This window comes from Schistocerca piceifrons, chromosome 2, assembly GCF_021461385.2.
Source record: "Schistocerca piceifrons isolate TAMUIC-IGC-003096 chromosome 2, iqSchPice1.1, whole genome shotgun sequence".
NCBI lineage: Eukaryota > Metazoa > Arthropoda > Insecta > Orthoptera > Acrididae > Schistocerca > Schistocerca piceifrons.
This window is the reverse complement of record NC_060139.1, coordinates 875,979,176-876,003,173: the sequence shown is the minus strand read 5'-3', so window position 1 is coordinate 876,003,173 and position 23,998 is coordinate 875,979,176.

Here is a 23,998-nt window from a genome sequence, read left to right as displayed (position 1 = left end):
TGTATACAGTACACTCACGCACTGGATAGAGTAGGTCAAAGATTGTTCACTGATGCATTGCAAAGAGATACTCACTATTATTGCTTACATTGAATGTGAATACCACATATACGTTAACAGCATACATAATGACAAAACTATTTGCATCTATTATGTTGCAACATAAATAATTCAATTGCAAACCATTTGCACTTTATGATTACGATACAATACTGATGGGAACACAGACAGTTCAGTCTAATCTGCTCTGGAACTAATTTAGTTATTACTCTTAAGGACAAGATCGTCAAGATATTCAATGTGGACTAAAATTTAAATATTTTTCCCCATGGGTACGTATCACACCATGATACATAGTTTAATAACGATGATAAGTGATTATCATCATTAGATCTGACAATTATAGTTCCTTGACTTTTAAAAAGTGTACATACCATGTATCATTGTATAATACATTGTTTAATAATCATTATTAGTAACTATCATCATTAAATTTGACAATTTTCATACCCTGTCTGGTTAACATAGTACTTGCTTATAGCTACATGGTGTATTACTGAAAGGAAAAAATATGTGCTACCATATCAAATGTATACAGAGCATTTACAAATCATCACACTTTACACTAATGCCTCCAGAGTGTCAATGCTTGTCAGCAGTCTATGTCACATTAATTATTTCTTAATAGTTTGTAGCTAGGATTACGGTCTACATCAGGGGTTGACAAATGTGCTGTCAGCCTGCAGTTCCCCCTCCACCTCCCTGCTAACATCGCTCGTTTGTTACCGATTCAGGTAGCAAGATTGTTGTCTCTGTTGTCCACGTCACTTTGGCTTTGTGATAGAAAAAAACTAGTAAGGTGGAAGTAGCTGAGGCGGCGTTAAGTGTCTCAGAACGAAAATCGGTCGAATCCTTACGATACAACCTACAGTGGGGAGAAGATTAGTTTTTTTATTAAAATACATACTGATGCTTGTGAAAGGTTGAAATTAACAGTACAGGTAGTCTACAAAAATCAGCAGAGTCCTCTAGCTGGGGAGGTATCAAGAATGGTGTCCCACAGGGTTCAGTCTTGTGTCCCTTATTGTTCTTAATATATACTAACGACTTGCCACTCTATATTCATGAATATGCAAAGTTAGCTCTTTTTGCTGATGATACAAGTATAGTAATCACACCCAAGAAGCAAGAATCAGCTGAGGGAATTGTAAATAATGTCTTTCAGAAAATTATTATGTGGTTCTCTGCAAATGTATTCTCACTAAAGTTTGAGAAAACACAATTTATACAATTCTGTACAGTAAGTGGCACAACACCATTGATAAATATAGACTATGAACGGAAGTCTGTTGCTAGGGCAGAATACTCAAAATTTCTGGGTGTGTGCATTGATGAGAAATTGAATTGGAGGAAACACATCGATGATCTGCTGAAACCATTAGGTTCAAAATGGCTCTGAGCACTATGGGACTTAACTTCTATGGCTATCAGTACCCTAGAACTCAGAATTACTTAAACCAAACTAACCTAAGGACATCACACACATCCATGCCCGAGGCAGGATTCGAACCTGCGACTGTAGCGGTCACGCGGTTCCAGACTGGAGCGCCTAGAACCGCACTGCTACCCCGGCCGGCAGAAACCATTAGGTTCCGCCACTTACGCTATTAAGGCTATTGCAAATTTTGGTGATAAACATATCAGTAAATTAGCCTACTATGCCTGTTTTCATTCACTGCTTTCAATTGGCATTATATTTTTGGCAATATTCATTGCACAAAAGCGTGTAATCAGAATAATAGCTAGAGCCCCCCAAGATCACCTTGCAGACATTTATTTAAGGAACTCGGGATATTCACAATACCTTCGCAATACATACATTCACCTACGAAATTTGTCATTAATAACCCACCCCAATTCAAAAGGGCTACAACACTAGAAGAAAGGATGATATTCACTTTTCGGGATTAAATCTCACTTTGGAAGGGGGTGAATTATGCTGCCACAAAAATCTTTGGTCATTTGCCAAATAGTATTAAAAGTCTGACAGATAGCCAACCAACATTTAAAAGCAAATTAAAACAATTTCTGAAAAACAATTTCTGAATGACAACTCTTTGTACTCGATAGATGAATTCTTAGATGTGAAGTAGTAACTGTAAAAAATTAATTAATTAATTATTTTGTCTAAAGAAAACCTATGTTGAAGTGACACGTTCCACATCATTACGAAATGTCGTATTCATGGTTTATGGAACAAGGATTAATGTATGTACGTGTGTATGGATACTGCGGGAAGGAAGGTCACACTTCCCTAGCTATAATACAAGAGAAAGAAAGAAAGAAGTTCATGTAGATAAATGGCATTTTTTGAAAATGTTATTATTTATAAAACTTTATGTGGTTTTACCCTCGATTTTGCCACTTCCTTGTAACTTATTAACAGAAAGAGAGCCACGTCAATCAAAATGATGATGCACTGAGAGAGAGCCATAACAGCACATCCCTTCAGCGATAGAGAATTTGTTTCCGTTTTTCGGATCAGTCCGTCTTTCATGGATAACTGTTTCCAGAGCATCGAAGAAATGACCAAACGCAAGTGAGATTTTTACGTTTATCTCTCTCTGCCTTTGGATAAGAGCACAGATGTAATGGACATTACCCAGCTTTTTTGTATTCGAAACAGGTGTTGACGTTATTTACCTTGATGAAGGTTGGCCTTGATTTAGTACCAATACCAGATACAACTACAGCCGAAGACATTTCCTTGCTTAGGAAACATTGTTGACAAATAGGAGCTTTCTTGGGAAAAACTTACGTTGCTTGAAACAGATTAAGCTCCCGCAGTGACTGGTCAAACGACTTGTGTTGTTGCTTTGATAAGGAACAAGCTGACAGACGATGGTATCCATCAGCAAATACTAGTGATAAGGTGCGTCCTACATCACGTTTATCTGCCAGAAGAATGTGCTAAAATAAGTGGCGCCATTTATGTTGCTGTAAAAATAAAACTGAGATCTTACTGTTTGCAACCTGGGCAGTTAAAATCCTTCCTGGAAAACTGAAGTGTGATATGGCGATGAGCTGTACGTTTGTGAAGCACGCTGTTTGCATCAAAGAGTTGTCGTAGAACGTTTTTACAATTAGTATAAAGACAAAGACACAGCGTCATTTATGGACATGAGAAGGACGCCTATGAAATAGTCCGATGAGTTCAAGTGGACATTACCTCTTGCTTTTCTAGCCGAACTTACGAAACACCTGACCGTCATGAGAAGAACTTTGCAGGATAGACGTAAACTAATTACCGATACTTTTGAAACTAGGTTTGAGTTTTAAAATAAATTGCTGATGCAGATAATGCAACTTTCAGGAATGTCATTTGTGCTTTCCCAAAAGTTGTAAAAAAAGAAGTTCTTGAAAAGCAGGCAATGACCGAGAATTTTGATGAGTTTCTTACAGTGCCATAGGCACTGTTACAAATTTTGATAACAGATTTCGTGACTTAAATAGATTTAAATTTGATTTTAGTGTTTTTGCATCTTCTCCTGCAGTGAATGTTGAAAGTGAGCTTACTGAAATTCGTTTGGAGCTGATCGTTTTTCAGAGCAGTCGTGTGCTCAAGGACAGGTTCAGCAATGCAGAAAATATTGAACTGTTATACAAGAACTTCCATCTAGAACAGTTTCTGAGTTGTTGAAATTAACAAAATCGAAGTACGTAGGCTTCCACGGCCGGTGTCGTTTTGAATAAAATAATTTTGGGTATTGGGCCACGTCATTGTAACCTTCTAAATCAAAAATAATAATTCACTCTCTGATGTAGGAAAACAACACGGCTGTTTTACAACCTAATAATTGACGTCCAAAGGCTTACGCGACGAGATGGCGCATTAAAGCAGCCATGCTAGAGTAAATTCATTTGTTTTACTTCACGACGTAATTGTTGTAAGCTGTTGTTACTTTTTCACTGAAGGGCACTTTAAGACTACTCCGGCCGAAGTGGCCGAGCAGTTCTAGGCGCTACAGTCTGGAACCGCGCGACCGCTACGGTCGCAAGTTCGAATCCTGCCTCTGGCATGGATGTGTGTGATGTCCTTAGGTTAGTTAGGTTTAAGTAGTTCTGAGTTCTAGGGGACTGATGATCTCAGATGTTAAATCCCGTAGTGCTCAGAGCCATTTTTTTAGGCTACACTTTCTGCAAATACTGTGCACATGTTATATTATGTGATAAGTATTCATTCCATTGTCGCACTGTAATACTTACGACGATGAAAAGTACTCAACGCGACTATAATCATGTATTATCGGCGGTCTTCGGTCCTCTTGTTGAATGCGATTTTCACTCTGCAGCGGAGGGAGCGCTGATATGAAACTTCCTGGCAGATTAAAACTGTGTGCCGGACAGAGACTCGAACTCGGGACCTTTGCCTGTCACGGGCAAGTGCTCTAGGTCCCGAGTTCGAGTCTCGGTCCGGCACACAGTTTTAATCTGCCAGGAAGTTTTATTTCATTTTTTTCTTGCACAATTCGTCAGAATAATAAGAGTGTTTACGAACCACAAATCATCTGACATTTATTTAAGACTATCTAATAGCCTACTATTACTCTATTGTGGTTCCTACATAATGACATTTAATACAGCTAAAGTTGCTATGGGCATAAACGAAAAATTTTCAGCGAATCTATCAGACATTTTTAATCACAGTTTTTATAATATGGGTGTATATAAATACTGTTGGCTCTATCGGGCTCATAATACTGGTATACTAACTAAATTCTTTACTGATCATCCATAGTTAAATAATATTTCATTACAGAGACCATTTAGCAATACAAAAGATAATGGACAACATATGACCAGTCACAAAAATTTGTTACTAGTAGGTTTCTTTTTTATCTTTTTCATACTCATAGAAAAATCAAACAATCAATAAACTTCTGTAATTCCTGACACACTGTACCATTCCTTTAAAATTAAGTGAAAATCTTTATCTGTGACCTTTCCCGTCATTAACAGATCCTGTCTTATGAAGAAATTATATTACGTATAGAACCAAAATATAGTGGCATACCGGACTGTACATTATCATTATGTATACACTCTTTACAATATGAAGCATTTAGAATACAAGTGGTGCACGTCCAGAGAAAGTGTTTCTGAGATATCGGAGTCTGAAGATGCATAAAAGACGTATAAAAAATCAGCATCAACTTTGCAGATATAAATTTCTTTAATTTTGAAACAGACAGTTGTCCTTCGGTTGTTTCCTGCAAAATGGAGTACATAGAAGAAACATTAGTGACCGCAACAATGTTTCTAACGGAAAATATGCTTCAGTTGTCTCCTGAAAATAATTGCAAACAAAGTAGTACACAGTACAACTTTCATGTTCAGTATTCGCATAACCGTTCTTCTATTGACTTCGTTTACCTACGTATTTGCACACATAACACTCCATCATTCTCTCCAGTGTCTACATCTAAATGGATATTCTGCAAATCACATTTAAGTACCTGGCAGAGGGTTCATCGAATCACCTTCACAATAATTCTCTATTATTCCAATCTCATACAGTGCGAGGAAAAACGAACACCTGTATCTTTCTATGTGAAATCCGATTTCCTTTACTTGATTGTAATGATTGTTTTCCCTATGTACGTCGGCGTTAACAAAATATTTTTCATTCGGAGGAGAAAGTTGTTACACCACAACTAAAAACGCCTTTGTTTTAATGATTTCCACCCCAAATATTGTATCGTGTGACACTCTCTCCCCTGTTTCTCGATAATGCAAAACGTGCTCTCTTCTTTGAACTTTCTCGATGTACTCCATTAACCCCATATGGTAAGTATAGGACTGCTCAGTACGATAGGACTGCCCATTAGTACTGCAAAAGAGGACGGACGAGCGTCGTGTAGGCAGTTTCTTTGGTAGATCTGTGTCATCTTCTGTGTTCTGCCAACAAAACGCAGTCTTTGGTTCACCTTCCCCGCAACATTTTCTGTGTGTTCTTTCCAGTTTAAGTTGTTAGTAATCGTAATTTCTAGGTGTTCAGTTGAATTTCCAGCCTTTAGAGTTGACTGATCTATCGTGTAACCGCAGGTTAACGGTTTCCATTTAGCTCGGCCTAATTTTCGGCAAACCGTTTTTGACATGTGTTTGTGATGTAAAGAATATGTGTGAAGAAACGATGGTGAATGAGAGGAATAAAAGGCAAGAAAAGCAACAAATCATTCTGGTTTGCTTCCGTCTCCATTTCGCTGCTTGTAGGGATTTTCTGATTCTTGTAGCGGACGTGTTGCTCTTCCTTTACCTTTATTTGCCAAATTAATTTCATGCAACTGTATGTCAGGATCGAGGCTGCTTTTGTATTTTAGTGAATCTGCACATCCATTTTGGTACCTTAACCACTTAATGTCTACCCCATTTACGTTGTCTCCAGCAACGATTTTCGTCCGGTTTTCAATGGCTGATTTCAATTTCTTTGTGGATAAAAAGTCAGCATGCAACATATGAACTATTTTAAACGGATTTTTCTTCTTGGATTCTTTCACAATGGCTACCCAGTCATGTGGCGAATAAATATGTACTGCTTTTCTTCCCTTTGCTTCTATCAAGCCAAAGTCGGCGTAATGACACAGGAAATTTGCGGTCATTTATTTATAGTTTCCTACCAGGTTCTTGTAATAGCTCTTCAAAGGAAGTGTCATTTTCATGATTAGATGTTATCCTGTGCAGCTGTCGGAATATAAAGTCACGTGCTTTCATTGTTTTGCACGTTACCTGAGACGCCTCACTGGGCACGTTGAAAGGTCTTGGGATTCTCTTCCCTCTTCCGTATCACCTCACATGTGCGTAAAACCATTCTTCACATTAAATGAATTCTTAATTATATACACAGAGTTTCCGTTTGTAGTGTGCTACTGACATTGACAGTTTGGAAACGGGTGTGTCTTCTGTAGACGAAAGGTCTGTAAGTATACAAGTCATTTGAAACATTTTCTGAATCGGATTTCATGTTCTCCCTAGCCTGAGCAGGTTTTTTAAAGCGCACATATCTTTTCTGTGTCTCGGATGGCAATGATAGGAATGCAAGAGGTCACGCCACGTGCTAATCAGCTTCCTAAGAACGTGCAACAACCCGCGTCCACCGTGATATCCTTTCCGCACTATCGACAGCTTTTAGTTACGGCCAATTCTATTGTTATCTAATGACGACATTAACGTCAGTGGAATCTGATGATGAGCTGCCCAGCAACAGACACCTGCATAAACCATAGATTTTGGTAGCTATAGATAGGACATCGTCGCATTTGATAAATTAAAAGCAGAGCCTACAAATAACAACAAAACGATACACATTTTGATGTTAATACCGTCTCTGAATTAAGATTACTGTACAACTAAAGATGACAAACAGCAATTCTTATTTCAGTGTGTAAAATAAAGGTTGTACCGGCTGCAAGCGGACATATTTTATATGTGGTACCTTAATATGTACATACATCAGTCTGTTGGTCATTTTTTTTCTGCGTGTAACAGTCTTCCCGTAAAGACGACACGAAGTTTACTACCCCATGATTCTGCATTGACGTAAATGCACCCCTAACTGGACTACGCCTGTCAGTACAGATTATATGTGTTGTGTCCACAGTTCAACATCTGACCAGCTGCCAGGGGGAAAATAAGCATTAATGACTTTCTTTTGGCACATATACTAAGATGTGCTACTCAACCTAAAAACATATGACTTGTAACAGCTATAACTATTAGGCTGCAAATGACGTAAACACGTATGCGAAATTGTTCAGTATGCAGTCCTCAACCAGGAATAAAAATATCTGCACTTATACCAATTACACCTTGTATAAAACACAAAGGAAGGAAGCACTATACGAAGAACTCAAAATTGGTGATTACTTCTCTTCAGACCAGTTATACGTTCTTTTTGATTATTGGACTTCTAAATAAATTTATAAATTCACAAGGCTATGTGAAAAAGGACCTTAAATTATACTTTAATGTTTTACTTATGACATGATTGGTTCCGTAATTTGTTACTTTATTGAAAACATATCTTGGAATGTCAAAATATCCAATGTCTTTTTTTTTCCTGAAAAAAGTGTACAAACAGTAATTTTAAAAATTTCACTAGTTTCGTATCCTGTATAAAAGGTAACTACACTTTAATTCTGCCTCATGTATCTGAACTTTGCGCTTGGCAGTGTCGACCATTCGCAGAAGCCACTTCAAGTAAAATAAATAATAGTAAAATATTTTTCGTTCGAAAGAGGACGGCAGACCACGTAACACTGCACACTCTGGCAAAGTAGACTAGAACATCTGGAGTTGCAAGACTGCAGGATTGAGCACCAGCAGTTCGATCATCCTATACGGCTTATGATTATCATCCATTTCGTGCGTGATATAGAGTGCACATATGGAAAACATTCACAAATTGTCGTAAGTCATGGCGAACATGGCCCTCAAATCTCCGGTCGAGCACGTTTTGATATTGATGGTTCGAGACAGGAAGTTGTGTTAGCAACATACTCAATAGACTTTTCGGAACCATTTTTCTTCTCCGTTCCTATAGATGTGTATGCGGGATTGCGATTGATCAATATCTCGTACGAAAGGCATACCGACGGCTGTAATTCTTCCTAAAAAAAATTATTTTTAAGCTACTATTTTCGATGCTTCGTTAGCGTTACCTTCGGGCCCTTGTACATCAGAATTGAACATATATACAGTGCAGTTTAAGTGAATTATGCAGCTGTTAGTGACATTAAAAATACAAATAGATGTCAGTACGAGGTTGCTAAAACATATGCAGCACATACATAACAGGTACATAGAGCGAAATGTGCAAACGACCTATAACAGTGTAAACATATAATTAGACACTGTTTGGCACTAAACAAATAATGTAAGAGAATTATGATAAAATGAGGGAATATACTAGATCAAACGTATGAAATTTTCCCAAGTAAGTAATACATTCTACGAGTAGTAAAAAGGTAAATATATTAGTACACATTGTCTGCATGTAATGATTCATCTTGTCTAATTTCCTGATGAATCATATTGAGACCGTGTGTACTGGTTGCTTAAACCTTTCAGATGTTCTGGATGGAATTCTGTTCATCAATTTTTGCTTTGTCTTAGCTGAAACACAAGTATTTTTTCCCGATAGACTCCCGAGGTGCACGTTTTTGAATTTTCAGCCTTTTCATCACGCACAACTGCTGCCAACCGTTGGGCATCACTATGAAAGTATCAGCAAGTCAATGTTGTAGTGCGCAGCAGCTCGTGACCACTGAACACACGTGTTTGGTTCGCTATATTCCACTATATAATTGAATATTGTTATTGTCATTTTGCATGATAATTATTGAATGATCATTTTTATTTATTAAAATAGGAAATATATCGTAATTATTTATTTTAGTCCATATAATGAAGCAAAGTGTAGAAAGAATATTTTAAAAAGGAGTACATATTGGTGTAAAAAATTTTTAAGAACGCCACCACATAAGGAAAAATGTTCCTTTCTCCAGAAAAAGTTCATTCTGAGACGGTTAAATAATAGAAAAAAATTGGAAAAAATTACGAGTGTTTTTGCCCGGTTTCTTCGAGATATCGGAACCAGACAGAAGTAATAGAAGAGAACAAAGGAGACGGTGGATGTGAGACAGGAGACCGTGACAGAGAGACGCAGACGTTAATGACAATGAGCTGGGCTGAATGTGCGAGCAATTGAGAATAGATGGATATGAGCAACTAACAGCGATGGACTAGTGGGTGTGAGAATTACGGTTTAGGGGAGCTTGTGGGAGTAAAAGGTGAGTCGCGTGTTACGAAGGGTGCGAATATGCTGAAAAGCCATAATTTTGGGCAAATTTTTGACGCTGTACGGGAAGGATGAATGAGGAAGCTGATACCGCACTTTTCAGTAAGACTCCTTTAGACAGGAGAGTGTTTCTCTGTTTTGCGCTCCGACAGAAGCATTTTCCGCTGAAATTAAATACATACGAATCTAGAAATTAGCTACTTCAATCATCAGCCATTTCCTGTTAGGAAATTACACTGTTGAAACGTATTGAAATGTAATTTATAAAGTGACGTAGGACGGAAAAATACGCTGTAAAGGGTCTGCCCTGTCATCAGAAGGGTTCTGAGAACCCCGTGCTCTAGTGCTGTAGGAAGTATAAAATTTTCGTGCACGTAAAATCTGGTCCGAGGTGTGCAACTTCTTTTAGTTCGACTTGACGCAAGTATAATATCAAAATTTTACCGGACCTTTAAGTTTTTTTTCATATGAGTGACATGTCATTCTGTGGCAGGATAAAGAAGGGAGCTAGCGGAAGAATGCTCCTACCACAACATAAAAAGGGAAAAATATTCCTGTTCAAAAGACTGCTAGCGACAAGTGGGGTACCAGCTGCGTCATTCTACCTTCATCAGCATCTTTAAAAATTTTCCCAAAATTTTTTGCATGCGCTCACATTCAAGCTTTTCTTATCCAGAGAGAAGAGGAGACTGTGGTAGTGCGAAAGAGATGAAGGGAGAGAGATGGGCACGTACTGCATCACTCCCCTGTGGCGGGTATCTGCCTTGTTACAGACTCGCTGCCTCACGAGGTCGTCATATAGACAGGGAATGTGACGTCCGGCACTTGGAGCAGCTGATGGCGGTTTTAGCAACATACATGATGGAGAAAAAGCTGAATCACACTTGCAGATTACGCAACTACAAACCAAGCAGATACTTTTATCTGTGCGCAAACGTTCCCCTGTCTCTTGACCGCCAGGACGGTCCCTTAATTAAGCTCAGATAACAGGTAACACAGCTGTGAAAGTCAGCACGTGACATTAGCTGTCTGGACGGATCGACGTGCTGAGTGCTCACTCCCTTTTCTTGCTGAGCACACATCACACGCTTTTATTGTGCATTACCGCTTTATGTTCTTTGCCGCGTGGACTTGCTTTCCTGCTCGCTTTATTCTCGATTTATTTTATTTCGTTATACCTCCGAGTTCTGCAAAAAGAAAAAGACTGGCTGCCTGTCTCGTAAAGTCCCTCCGTCCTCCGCCACGCACATATTTTTTTTTCCTTTTTTCATTTCTTTCTTTCTTTTCCCTGTGTTATCGTCGAGTCTACAGCGCACCGTTGTGGGTTTTAAGTGCAACGACCGTACGCTGCCTTGCTCAGGACGCGACCATAACGGCGGCTCTGGCCGTCAATCGAGTCGCAAAAATCTCTTCCCAGATTTCGGTTTCGGCGATAAACTTAGCCATCCTTGCAGAATGGAAGTAAATTTGTTGGAAACATCTTTCTACTGGAAGAACGACCAGCCTTCAACGAAGCAAAAAATTCCAAGTGCTTGTCATCTGTAACTGCAGCTACGTCTTGTACGCAATCTGATTAAGTGAATGTGATCTCTGTAAGTCAAAATGACTTAGAATACCGTTGTTGATTTCTGTGCGTTGGTGCCATGTCCCATTAGGGTGACTCTTGCTTTCGAAGCTTGATTCTTTTCCTTGTGCTACCTCCCCTCCCCCTACTCAGTTTAGTTCAACCGTACAAGAAAAATTAATTGTGTGCTATTTGGGCTTGATAATACTCAAAAGCGTATGTGAAAGAGGCGTCCTTAGGCTCTCAGCATGGGGAACAAATATAGCGTACAAACATTTGATTCATTTTGTACCTCAATATTTACTTAATTATTAGCGCTGTTGTTTTAACATTAATAGCGCAGTGCATAAAACTGATACGTAGAAGACTTGCAACACAAATGCGGTAGGAAATCACGTATCCTTTTAAAAGTTCCACTTCTTCGGTAATATCTCCTCTTATACCCTGAAAATAGTAATGAGATGCAACCTGAAGAACATACTACTCCCGTTTTTCATTTTCATGTAAATTATTTATTGCAGTCCTCCAAGAGATTGACGGCTGTCTCAGATCAGTCATTTACAACTTTCAGTTTATCAACTAGGTGCAGGGCATTGATGAAATATTCACTTGCAAGACACTGTGCATGCCTCGTTTATGGAACTCTTGTATTTCATCACACTTATTAAAAAGCTATTTTGTAAGAAACACACTGTTGGTTTTCCTATTTACCGTAACTTGCAAGGAATAGGATATCTGCTTCCTTTTGCGGTTGCTCAACACACATAAGATTTACTGAAATTTTGTTTCTGAATATACAAGAAATGCTTATAATGGGATACACGCATCTCCTGGCGACATTCTTGTCTCTGAATCATTGGAAACTAGAGGTTACCATGGGGACTAACGGAATTCAGTGCGGAATCCAAATTTCCTTTGACAACAAACACGTATTGAGTTTTAAATAGTTCACAGATTTAATATTATGATCGTTAGCGCTTCGATCTGAGAATTTTGCTCTATGTTGTCTTCTTATTTTTCTGGCTGTTTTTGTCCGAAGTGACAATTATACAAGTTATATAGGTTAAATACCGTCTTTTGCGACTGTAATAAAGTCTAGTTAAGACCATATGGGTTTAGCTTTATCTGAAACCGCTTTCAGTGGCCAACAACAAGGCTTTCATACATTTTTAGTTTGCTAGGATCATGAGCAGTTCTCATGCTTTAACTTGCCACAATAAACAGTGTTAATTGTTATCATTAGTCGTGGTTTTTTGTTTCTTACGTCATTAGCGTCGTTCTTCTAGACATACGTGGTTGATTGTTTGCACACAGCACTGTCACTATGACTACATACATACTTTCGTGTTTTTGTGCTGTGAAGGACCACTGCCATCTCGCCATTTCGTGCAAAAATGGTTCAAATGGCTCTGAGCACTATGGGACTCAACTGCTGAGGTCATTAGTCCCCTAGAACTTAGAACTAGTTAAACCTAACTTAGCTAAGGACATCACACACATCCATGCCCGAGGCAGGATTCGAACCTGCGATCGTAGCGGTCTTGCGGTTCCAGACTGCAGCGCCTTTAACCGCACGGCCACTTCGGACGGCCATTTCGTGCACTTCATACTTATGTGCAGAATGCGTTCGCCTATTGCTTAGTTTTAGTGATAGTGAGAGCGTCTGCCTTATGTGAGTGTTTTTCGGTTGGAGTGGGGTTTGATAAGTCTGGCAAATTTCCATGAAAGAATGGAACACTTTTGTTACGCTTTCATGGTTGGTCGGATTGATCATTCTAAGAATCTCATAAAGAATTTAAACAATGTATGCCGCACAGTTCTTCGTTGACAGCGGTCTGAAATGGTCAGTGTATCGACAGTGATTGAAAATATAGAAAATGAGTTCCATGCAATTATGAAACATTTTCGCTTGGAGAGTTCAACCACCGCACAACTCAAAACAGAGCTGGGTCAGGTTCACACAATCTCTGAACCATCACTGAAGATCATTTGCTTCTGGATTAATGAATTTAAATGTGATCGGACAGGCACCGAAGACGAAACGCAATCCGGCCGTCCAACTGAGATCATCACAAAGGTAACCATTGACAAAATCCATGATATGATGATGTAAGACAGTCGATTAAAAGTCATGAGACTGCTGAGACTGCAGGCATTTCAGGTGAGCGAGTGCATAATATCCTGAACAGAGAATTGCCTATGAAGAAGCTGCGAGCGAGGTGGGTGGCGCGATTGCTCACAGTCGAGGTAAAGCGCATCCGGCGCTACATTTTAACACAGTGTCGGGAGATGTTTAATCGCAATCTGCAACACTTCTTGCTTCTATTTTTGACTGTTTATAAAATCTGGTTCCATAATTACACACCAGAGTCCAAACAGCAGTCAAAACAATGGACAGGGGCTGGTGAAAGTGCACTGAAGAAAGCAAAGACCATTTCGTCAGTTGGTAAGGTGATAGACACTACTTATTGGGATTCCCAAGGAAAAAGACAAAACCATAACTGGACCCTATTATGCTTCATTGTTGGATCGTCTAAAACTTGCCTCGGCTGAATGAAGAGCAAAGTTCTTCAACACCAACTAAAGAGTACACTACTCTTATCCGTCCTCTTTGGGAGTACTGCTGCGCGGTTTGGAATCCTCACGAGTCAGGATTAACGGCGTACACTGAGAAAATTCAAATAGGGCAGCACGTTCTGTATTATCGCGAAACAGGGGAGAGAGTGTCACTGACATGATACACGATTCGGGGTGGACATCATTAAACAAAGGCGTTTTTCGATGCGGAAGAATCTCCTCACGAAATTTCAGTGACCAACTTTCTCCTCTGAATGAGAAAATATTTCATGGACCGCGACGTACATAGGGGGAAACGATTATCATAATAAAATTAGGGAAATCGAAGTTCGCACGGAAAGATATAGGTGTTCGCTTTTTTCGTGCACTGTTCGAGATTGGAAAAATAGAGAATTACTGTGAAGGTGATTCAATGAACCCTCTGCCAGCCACTTTAGTGTGATTTGCAAAATATTCCTGTAGATGAAGAACAGTGCTCTTTCAGCAGACTAATGCACTATCCCATACATCAGCGTTAACAATGACAAAAATGCATGAACTGAGCTTTGAATTGATATCTTATCTATCCTACCCACCAGACTTAGTCCCTGTCGTGTGGGGTGGCTGAGCAGCCTGAGGCGTCTTGTCACGGTCTGTGCGGCCTCCCCCGTCGGAGGTTCGAGTCCTTCCTCAGGCATGGATGTGTGTGTCGCCCTTACTGTAAGTTAGTTTACGTTGGATAAAGTGGTGAGTAAGCTTAGTGACCATGACGTCAGCAGTTTGGTCCCATAAAACCTTACCACAAATTTGGAAATTTGGCTTTTTCGGAATAAATTTTCATTAAATGAGGAAGTGATAGTTGCAGCTAACGAATATTTTGGTGAGTTTTATCCCATGGATGAAAAAGCTGGAGGATTGCTCCACCAAGTGTATATCGCCCATTTGCGATTATGTCACAAAGTAAGGTGAGATGTTTATCAAACAAACAGTTTTCTTCCTTTTTTATAGGATGTATCACACCATCTCGTATAGTAGTAAGTTAGAGCATGAGAACTGTTCGTTTTTCGTTTTGTTTTGGTATAGTCCACAAAAGCAACTGGTGTCATACGCACCCAAGTCTAAAGTATAGAACATGGAAACAGAAAGGAGTTAACAGACATAAGAGAAGACAGCTAAAAACAAGGACGTGAAAAAAGGGCTACGAATGACACCATACAGAAATGGAGGTTCCAAATTAAAAATTAATTGGTCTTAGCCATATTGCTTTGACGGATAAAAATTAAAATGAGGTCGACAGCTCGCTCGTCATTTGCGAAAACGGCAAACAACTCAGACAGCAAACAAGGGGCGGCTCTTGTATAGGTTTGCAGGTTTGCACCACCCCCAAGGAATAATTTTGTTCAACTGTGTTTGCATTCTGATCGTTCTATACTGGTGGAGAAGTAGCGCGCCGTTTCTCTCTTTTGAAATGCCCAGGCTCCAAACGTCGAACGCAGCGGAATTGGACGAAATGTGCCGACGGCGACAGCGGGTTGCATTGTGGCTGCAAACGCGGTGTCTCAGAGGGGGTGGAGGTTGCGGGGTGCGGGGGCAACGCTTGGCAACAATGTACTCGTATGTCGACCTTGTGTGTATAAACACATCACCCGGGCCACCCTGCCAGCCGCAGGAAGAGGGCCCGAACTCTTCCGAAGGGAAACGGAACTATCGGATCTTCGAACAAAGCTGGATTCTCGCGCCACCTTACCAGTTCAGGTGTAGCTGCATGGGAACTAACTACTTCCTGTGCGCTGTGTTAGTTATTTTAGCGTGTGCTACAGTGAATTTTGAGGTTCAAGTGACAGGTGAATACGTGAAACAATGAACCAGGTAATTTCATTGCTCTCTGAATCCTTGAGTTCACGGAAGTTTGAATAAAAATTAGAAAACAAGAGGCTAGGTAGGCCGACTCCTGCTTTAACAATTTTGCCTACCGCAATTCAATAGGAAGTTTAACTCTGAATTGTACAACAAGCATAGATGGCTGTGTGGTTGTGACATGAAAAATGCCTTCTTTTATTTTCCTTGTTTATTATTTGGAGGAGATTTTTGTCTAAACACGGAGTCTGTGACAGTTAACACCTCTGTGACAAAATTAGAAAACACGAACTTTCTTCAGTCTATGTGAATAACGTTTTGAATATGGCAAGTTTAGGCAATGTAAATATAGCTACCCAATTAGACAGTGGGTACAGAAGGTCCGTGGCATTATACAATAAAAAAGTTACGATAATAGGTACATATTCAGTATAATTATTAACTGTATTCGTTTCTGTGGTGCATTAGAACTTGTCCTTAGAGGACATGTCAAGACTGAATCATCTTTCAATACTGGTGTTTTTCGTTCCTTGATTAATTTTAGTGCAGAATTAGACACTGTATTAAAATCGCATTTAGAGAAAGCTGCAGTTTTCACACGAACCTCAAAAACCATCTAGAATGAACTCCTCCAGCGCACGCTTCAAGTCTGCCAAGTGCCAAGAGGAAATTAGAAAGGAACATAAGGGTGCTGAGCTTTTGGCCGTAATAGCTGACGAAAGCAGTGACATAGCCTGTGTTTTCCAGATGGTTGTAGTGTATAGATACATCACTGACGGAAAACAAGTTGAAAGATTTTGGGACTTCATAGCACCAGAAAAAGCATGATGCCCAGTCTTTGACAACGTCCATAATCGAACACATAAATAATCGTTTGGGTAATTGTCCACATAAGCTAATAGCGCAAACATATGATGGTGCAGCTGTCATGAGTGGTTCGTCACGTGGGGTGCAGGCTCTTGTTAAGGAAAAGTTTCCCAATGCTTCATACATTCATTGTTATGCCCACCAGCATCTCCTTTTCAGCACCTCCTCAAAGAACAGCATAGTACGAAGATGACTGCCACCTTCGGTGCCTACTCGTTGGAATTTACGGTAAAAGAGCATCAATACCGTTTTCGAAGGTAGGGAGGATATTATCACTTCCACGATTAACATGAGCCAGGGGAAAAACTGTGTAATGAGAACATGATCCTGCAAGCTTGTGGCTTAGTAACAATTTTGAAGAATGAGAAGTTCATTTTTTGGCTTTCATTTTTTCATAAAATCATGATCCATGTGGATATTTTGTATAACCAGTTACAAAAAAGGGATATTGACCCAACTTAAGCACAGAATCAGCTGACAGTTTTTGAGCGTGAAATTGCGGTCATTAGGGAAGGAGTGAGCGAAAATTCAACAGGTTTACACAAGTACCATAAAAGAGGGAGAACTGAAGATGGCGCAGCGATGTGTACTCTACTGCAGGAGGCAAAACAAGTATGTGATGTCATATGTTATGAGGCAAAAGAGAGATTCAAGTTCACTGGACACCTAGTTGCAGCCTCTCTCTTTCTACCAGAGAAATTTGCTACTTACTCTTCCACTTTTCCAGAAACTTCTTTCAGAGCTGCTATTGAATGCTACTCTTTTTTGGAATCAAAGAAACCTCGAACCAAACTGTTATTTATGAAAGAGAGGAGTTCAAAAGCATGTGCAGAGCTTTGAGCTTTCTGGATTACATAACAGACAATAATCTTTGTGATACACTGAGCGAATCTGTGAAGCTCCTGAAAGCGATCATTACAATTACAATGACCACTTCAGAAGCAGAACATTGTTTTTCTTCGCGGAGATGCACCAAAACCTTCTTGCAGAATACTATGGACCAAGAAAGACTATCAGCATTCGCGATGCTCTCTATTGAATGAGACCTCGTTTTAGGGATAGCAGAATTCAATCAAGGAGTGATTGAAAAATTTGCAAACATGAAGGAAACAAGAATAGAGATCCCACACAAGTGATCACCACCACATCCAAATTCAGAGATAAAATCGAACGGCGTTGACATCAGTTCTGCTGAAAAAGGTTAGTAAGGCATGCCTACCACTTTTCACTCTAGATGTGTTACTTCTCTTCCAGTGTTGTCTGCTAACATTTAACTTCTTTGGTGATAATACTCAGTAAATGCCTGAAGATGGCCTTGTAAGCCGAAAACCGGTTAGCAATAAAAATAATATTGTAGAACAAAAGCAAACTGGTGCTTTTCATTTATTACATAGAGCTACATTTGATTTTAATTCCTTTAATTCCGCAAAAGTAATACTTTTGCTGTTTACACCTTTTGGTTTTATTATGAGTAGATGCAGGAGTGACACGAGAGAGCGGTCTGTTTATATCAGGCATTACAAAAACATGAGCAGTGTACTGATTTTCTCTCTTTTGTTGATGTTTTCCTTTGAGAGCAAAGTAACCACCATATTCCTTGATCACGATCTGCCACTGCGGCAAACCCAAGAGGGAACGTAAATTGTTAAAAAAGGTTGTTCTATAATAAAGTGGTTGGCAGTTAAAGCTTCGGTGCAATGTGTACAAAATGGTGGGGGAGCGACACTTCTCAAATGACGATGGCTGAAAAAGCAATACCCAATATGCAATCTAGATAAATGGCCTCCTCCCAACAGGAGGGCCGAGAGGATGTCATCCAATCCTCTGAGAGATGCTTAATAATCTGGGGTCTATTTCCTTGAAGGGAGGACCAATGACAATGCCAAAGGGACACCACCTCCTGACAGACAGCAACACAGAGATCACTGAAGGGAATATGGGAACTAGTGGGTTTAGGTACAAGGACTGCAGCCTTGGCGGCAGTGTCAGCAGCCTCGTTTCCTGGCAGACCAACATAACTAGGAACCCACATAAACAGCACAGTCGCTCCACCAAGAGCGATGTACTCCATTGCCCAATACAGGGCGAAGAGATCAGCTGTAAATACTGAGCAGTGCGCCAGAAGCCAATATCGAAAGACGTGGGCGCCAGTTATGAAGACACACCCAAACCACGGTCAGTCCAAGAACAGTGTGCGTGAAGGTACTATCGAGAAATTCCATGTGAAGGTCGTGATTTTGGAGACGATGGAGTGAGGATAGAGTGGTGTCCTTAGGAAGAGAATGATGGCCAAGGTTAACACAGGCCACTTCATGAAGCCAAGATGGTAAAGGGTTCACACCAACCTGGAAAGCTGGAAGTAGTGTGAAGTTAAGCCGCCCTAGCGAGTGCCGAAAGCGGGCTCCAGGAGTTAATGGAGAAGAGCGACGCGCCCTATACTGGTGACCAAGGGAATCATCGAAGAATGAGGCTTAGGATGAGTGGCCATGCATGGCAGACAAACGGCATGCATACCTACTGAGGAGAAAGTCACAGTGGTAGGACAGTGGTAGTTCACCAGATTCAGCACACATACTCTCAACTGGGCTAGTGTAAAAGGTGCCAGTTGCCAAACGGATGCCACGATGGTTGACAGTGTTGAGTCGGCGTAAGGCGGATGGGCATGCAGACACATAAACAAAGCACCCATAGTCGAGTTTCGAACGGACAAGGGAGTGGTAAAAACGGAGGAGGGTGGTTCCATCGGCACCTCAGGAAGTACCATTGAGGGCATGTAGGACACTAAGGGACTGCGTAAAGAGGGATGCCAGGTAAGACACATGGGAAGACCAAGAAGGTTTCTTATCGAGTGTGAACACCAGGAATTTCGTAGTTTCAAAGGACGGAAGAGCAACAGGCTCAAGACGTAAAGATGGTGGAAGAAATCAGCTGGCTGCCAGAAATTCATACAGACGGTTTTGTCAGTGAAAAAGCGAAAGCTGTTGTCGATGCTCCAGGAGTAAAGACGATGAAGACATCGATGAAGACGCCGCTCAGTGAGACAGATCCGTGGAAAACAGCAATAGATGGCAAATTTGTCAACAAAAACGTAGCTGGAGATGCCCATGGGAGACAGTCCATTATAGGTTTAATGGTGATAACAAAGAGGACGACGCTCAGGGCGAAACCCTGAGTCACACCGTTTTCCTGAGTAAAGGTGTCCAACAAGGCAGAACCCACACACACCTTGAAAACTAGGTCTTTTAAGAATTCTGAAGGAAACGAGGCAGGCAGTCAAGGAAGTCTGACGTATAAAGGATATGGACGATACCAGTTCTCCAGCAGGTGTTAGGCCTTCTCCAAATCGAAAAACACGAAAAACACTGCCACAGTCTGGGATTTCCGCAGAAACCCTTTCATGACATAGATGGACAAAGTAACGAAATGGTCAACTGCAGAACGCCGCGCTCGAAATCCACACTGTTCAGTCGTTAGTAAATTGCAAGACTCGAGCCACCATACCAGCTGGGCATGAATCACACGTTCTATCGCCTTGCAAACACAGCTGGTGAGAGAGATGAGGAGGTCGCTAGAATGAAGGTTTCTGTCCTCATTGGGCTTAGGAATGGGTATGGTAGTGGCTTCATATGAACTTTCGGAAAGTGTGCCCTCTGTCCAGATGTGGTTGTATGTATTAAGCAGGAAGTGCTTGCCCACAAGAGAGAAGTGCTGCAACATCTGAATGTGGAGAGCATCTGTCCCTCGTGCGGAGGATTGGGATGAACTGAGAACATGAGCTAGCTCCCTCATAGTAAAGGCGGCATTTTAGGACTCACGATTCTGAGAACAGAAGGGTATCGCCCGAGTCTCCTCCTCTCGTTTCCGATGGAGGAAGGCAGGGTGATAGTGGAAAGAGCTAATTTTCTGCAAAATGGTGGCCCATGGTTTTAGAGAAAGCACTAGGGTCCTCGATGACATCGTCTGCTGCTGTCAGGCCGGAAACTGGCGAATGGATCTTGGTCCCAGAGAGCCATTGGAGGTTGGCCCATACAACAGAGGAAGGAGTTAAACTTCTGAAAGAATTAGTGAAAGAAATCCAGCTAGCTTTCTTGCTATCCTGAAGAACGCAACTACACATTGCACTCATAATGAATGCAGTTTGCCGTGATAGGATGACAGTTAAAAACGCAGAGAGCATGTCTCCTCTCGTGAATTGTGGTGCGGCATGCCTCAGTCCACCAAGGGACTGGGACATGGTGCAAGAAAGAGGAAGTGAGAGGAATGGAACGTTCTGCAGCAGTAAGCATAACATTTGTGAGATATTCCACCTGATCGTCGCAATTTGGGAGATCTTGTTCTTCAAAGGTAGCCAGGGAGGAGTAAAGCCACCAGTCAGCCTTAGTAACCAGCCATTTGGGTGTGGATGCAGGTGGGGTAGGAGTCAGCAAAGGATAGCGAATGGGAAATGGTCGCTTGAGTAGGTGTCAGAAAGAATGGACCACTCAAGACAACAGGCAAGCTGGGCAGTCCAGAAGGATAAGTCCAAATGCGAGAAGGTGTGTGAGGAGTCAGAAAGGAATGTGGGTGCAGAAGAGGTTGAGTTGATAAAAAAGATCAGCCAACAGGGCACCTCTCTAACAAGTTTTGGGAGAACCCCAAAGGGGATGAGGCACATTAAAGTCACTGATTAGCAGAAATGGGGGTGGTAGCTGCCTATAAGCTGAAGGAAGTCGGCCCTTGTCATGAAGGGACATAAATGGTACAGAGGGAAAAAGTCAGGTGAGGAAGGATAAGGCAAGCTGCAACAGCTTGAAGATGGGTAGTCAGGGAGATGGACTGACTGAACACCATCCCATCTGAGCAGCATGATGCCCCCATGAGATAGAATTCCGAACTCAGGGGGATGGTCAAAGCGAACCAAGAAGAAATGCGGAAGCTCAAAGTGGTCATGAGGAAGCAATTTTGTTTCCTGAAGACAGAGAACAAGGGGACTGTGATGCTAAAAGCAGCCATAAATTCTCTTTGTGGGACTGAAGACCGCAAACGTTCCATGAGGAAGAAATGAATTAGTGTCACCTAGGCGGCTGCCAATGACAGCCAGCAAAGATTCGCTGCTACAGGGCACAGAATCAGGGGGATCCTGCTCCATGAGGTCCACAGAAGCTCTGGCCCGCTTATTCTGTCGGTATGTGGAGTCCAACGCAGAAAAACGGTTGGTGGTGCGCACTGGCGACACAGAGGCCAGCCAGGATAAGGAGTCACGTGCCAGCACCATCGAAGAGGATCCTCGAGTCATCGAAGGAGAAGACTTTGCCTTTGGTGGACTTCTTCAGGCCTTTCCAGTTAGTAGTAGAAGACTCGGGGGTTGTCTGATTTGAGGGATGTAAGAAGTCTTGACAGCTGTACTCCTTGTGTCCTTTCTGGCCTACCCGTTCTGTAGCTGGTGGCTTCGCCCCTTGAGGCGAGAGTTTGGTGGCTTGTTGTCCAGCTGGACTGGGGGATGGCGATACTACCTTGACACTGGGCGATGTCATAGCCTCAGCGCTGAATTTGAGGTAGAATGTCTGTGTGGCCATGTCCTTTACTGAGCAAGGAGTAATAAGAGCAGAACTATAGGTGCCAGTCGGGAGAACACAGGGTTTGCGGCAAGCCAATAACCTGCGAGCAACTGGGTAAGGCACTTTTTCCTTTACCCAGATCTCCTGGACAGCCTGCTCATCGAGCTACACGGGACAATCCCGAGAGGAGGCGGCATGGCCGTCATTGCAGTTGACACAGCAGGGAGAAGAGGTGGACAATCCTCCTCATGCGCATCCCTACCATATATTACACATTTATCTGGGTGTCTAAAGGACTCTTGAGTGTGGTTGTAACGATGACACTGGTAGCAGTGCATCGGGTTTAGAATGTACGGTCAGATTGTGATAATTTCATAGCCTGCTTTGATTTTGGACGGAAGCACCATTCTACCGAAGGTGAGGGTGCAGGTGGGCACTAAGGAAGAATCTACCTTTCTCATCACCTGATGGACAGCAATGACACCCTGATCAGAGAGGTAAGATTGGATTTCGGCCTCAGTCAGACTGTCAAGCAGCCTAGTGTAAAGAACACCACGAGAAGAATGCACCGTTCTGTGGGCCCCGACATGAACATGGAAAAGCGAGGTGTCAAGCAGTTGCTTTGCTTGAGAATCAGAAGTAGCATCCAAAAGTGCCATTCTGTAAAAGAGGGCAGGGTCTCAACTCCTTTCTGAATAATAAATGGAATTATCTTTGCGAAGGACTGACCATCTTCAGTATGTGAGACCATGAGGAACCGTGGTGCAACTGGAAGGGTCTTTGAATCGTTAGCACCATTCCGTTTACGTTTCGTAGACGTTGATTGTGAAGAAGATTAGCTCATTACGAGAAAATCCCCCATGACTGCCAGTGTCTCCGATTGTGTGGTTCTTCCAACTGGGGGCCCCTTTCACAAGGGGTTGCACCTGCCTTAGGCGATTGTTCACACCTCAGGTCACACCTCGTGATTACCTGACAGAGGGACCAATCGGCAATATGGTAAGGTAGCAGCTCAGGCAATCAAACACTCCTCCCTGGGCCTGACGTGTACCAGGGGGTACATGCGAACACTACCTGTCGACCCGGGGCTAGGAATTACGTGTTACCCAGTCAGCTGTTACGTGTCAGATGCGTGGGCCGGGCTTCAGGAGCGCATAGGGAGGAAGAAGAAACAGACGAACCACAAACGGCGAAGCGGAGGAACGAGAGGAGAAGAGAAACAAAGAAAGGGAACGAAAAACAGTGGTGAGAGTGCCCTTACGTCAGCGACAAACAATGCAGAACATTCCCATTAATATCCCAGACATGTTCGACAAGGGAGATAGTAAAGAATAGCAAGAGGATAGACATTAAACTGCATGAAATGGCGAGATGACAGTGGTTCTACACAACACAAAAACGTGAATATATGTAGAGTTAGTAAGAGTGCTGTTTGCTAGAATCTACCACAAATGTGCAGAAGAGCGTGACGAATGACGTAAGAAGCACACAAGCGTAACGATACTAATAAATACTGTATGAGTATATTAGCACTAATCTAAAGCACGAGAACTGTACTTGATCCTAGCAAACTCAATTCGTAAGAAAAAGTCTACTGTTATATTGACAACTTAAGATGCTTTAAAATGAATAGAAGGGCGGTTTTTCTTCATCAAACTTCATTATACTCATGAAACACGGAATTCAACTATGTAACTTGAATTTTACTCCCCTCGCCACCATATACAGCTGTTTTCGACATACACACACACACACACACAC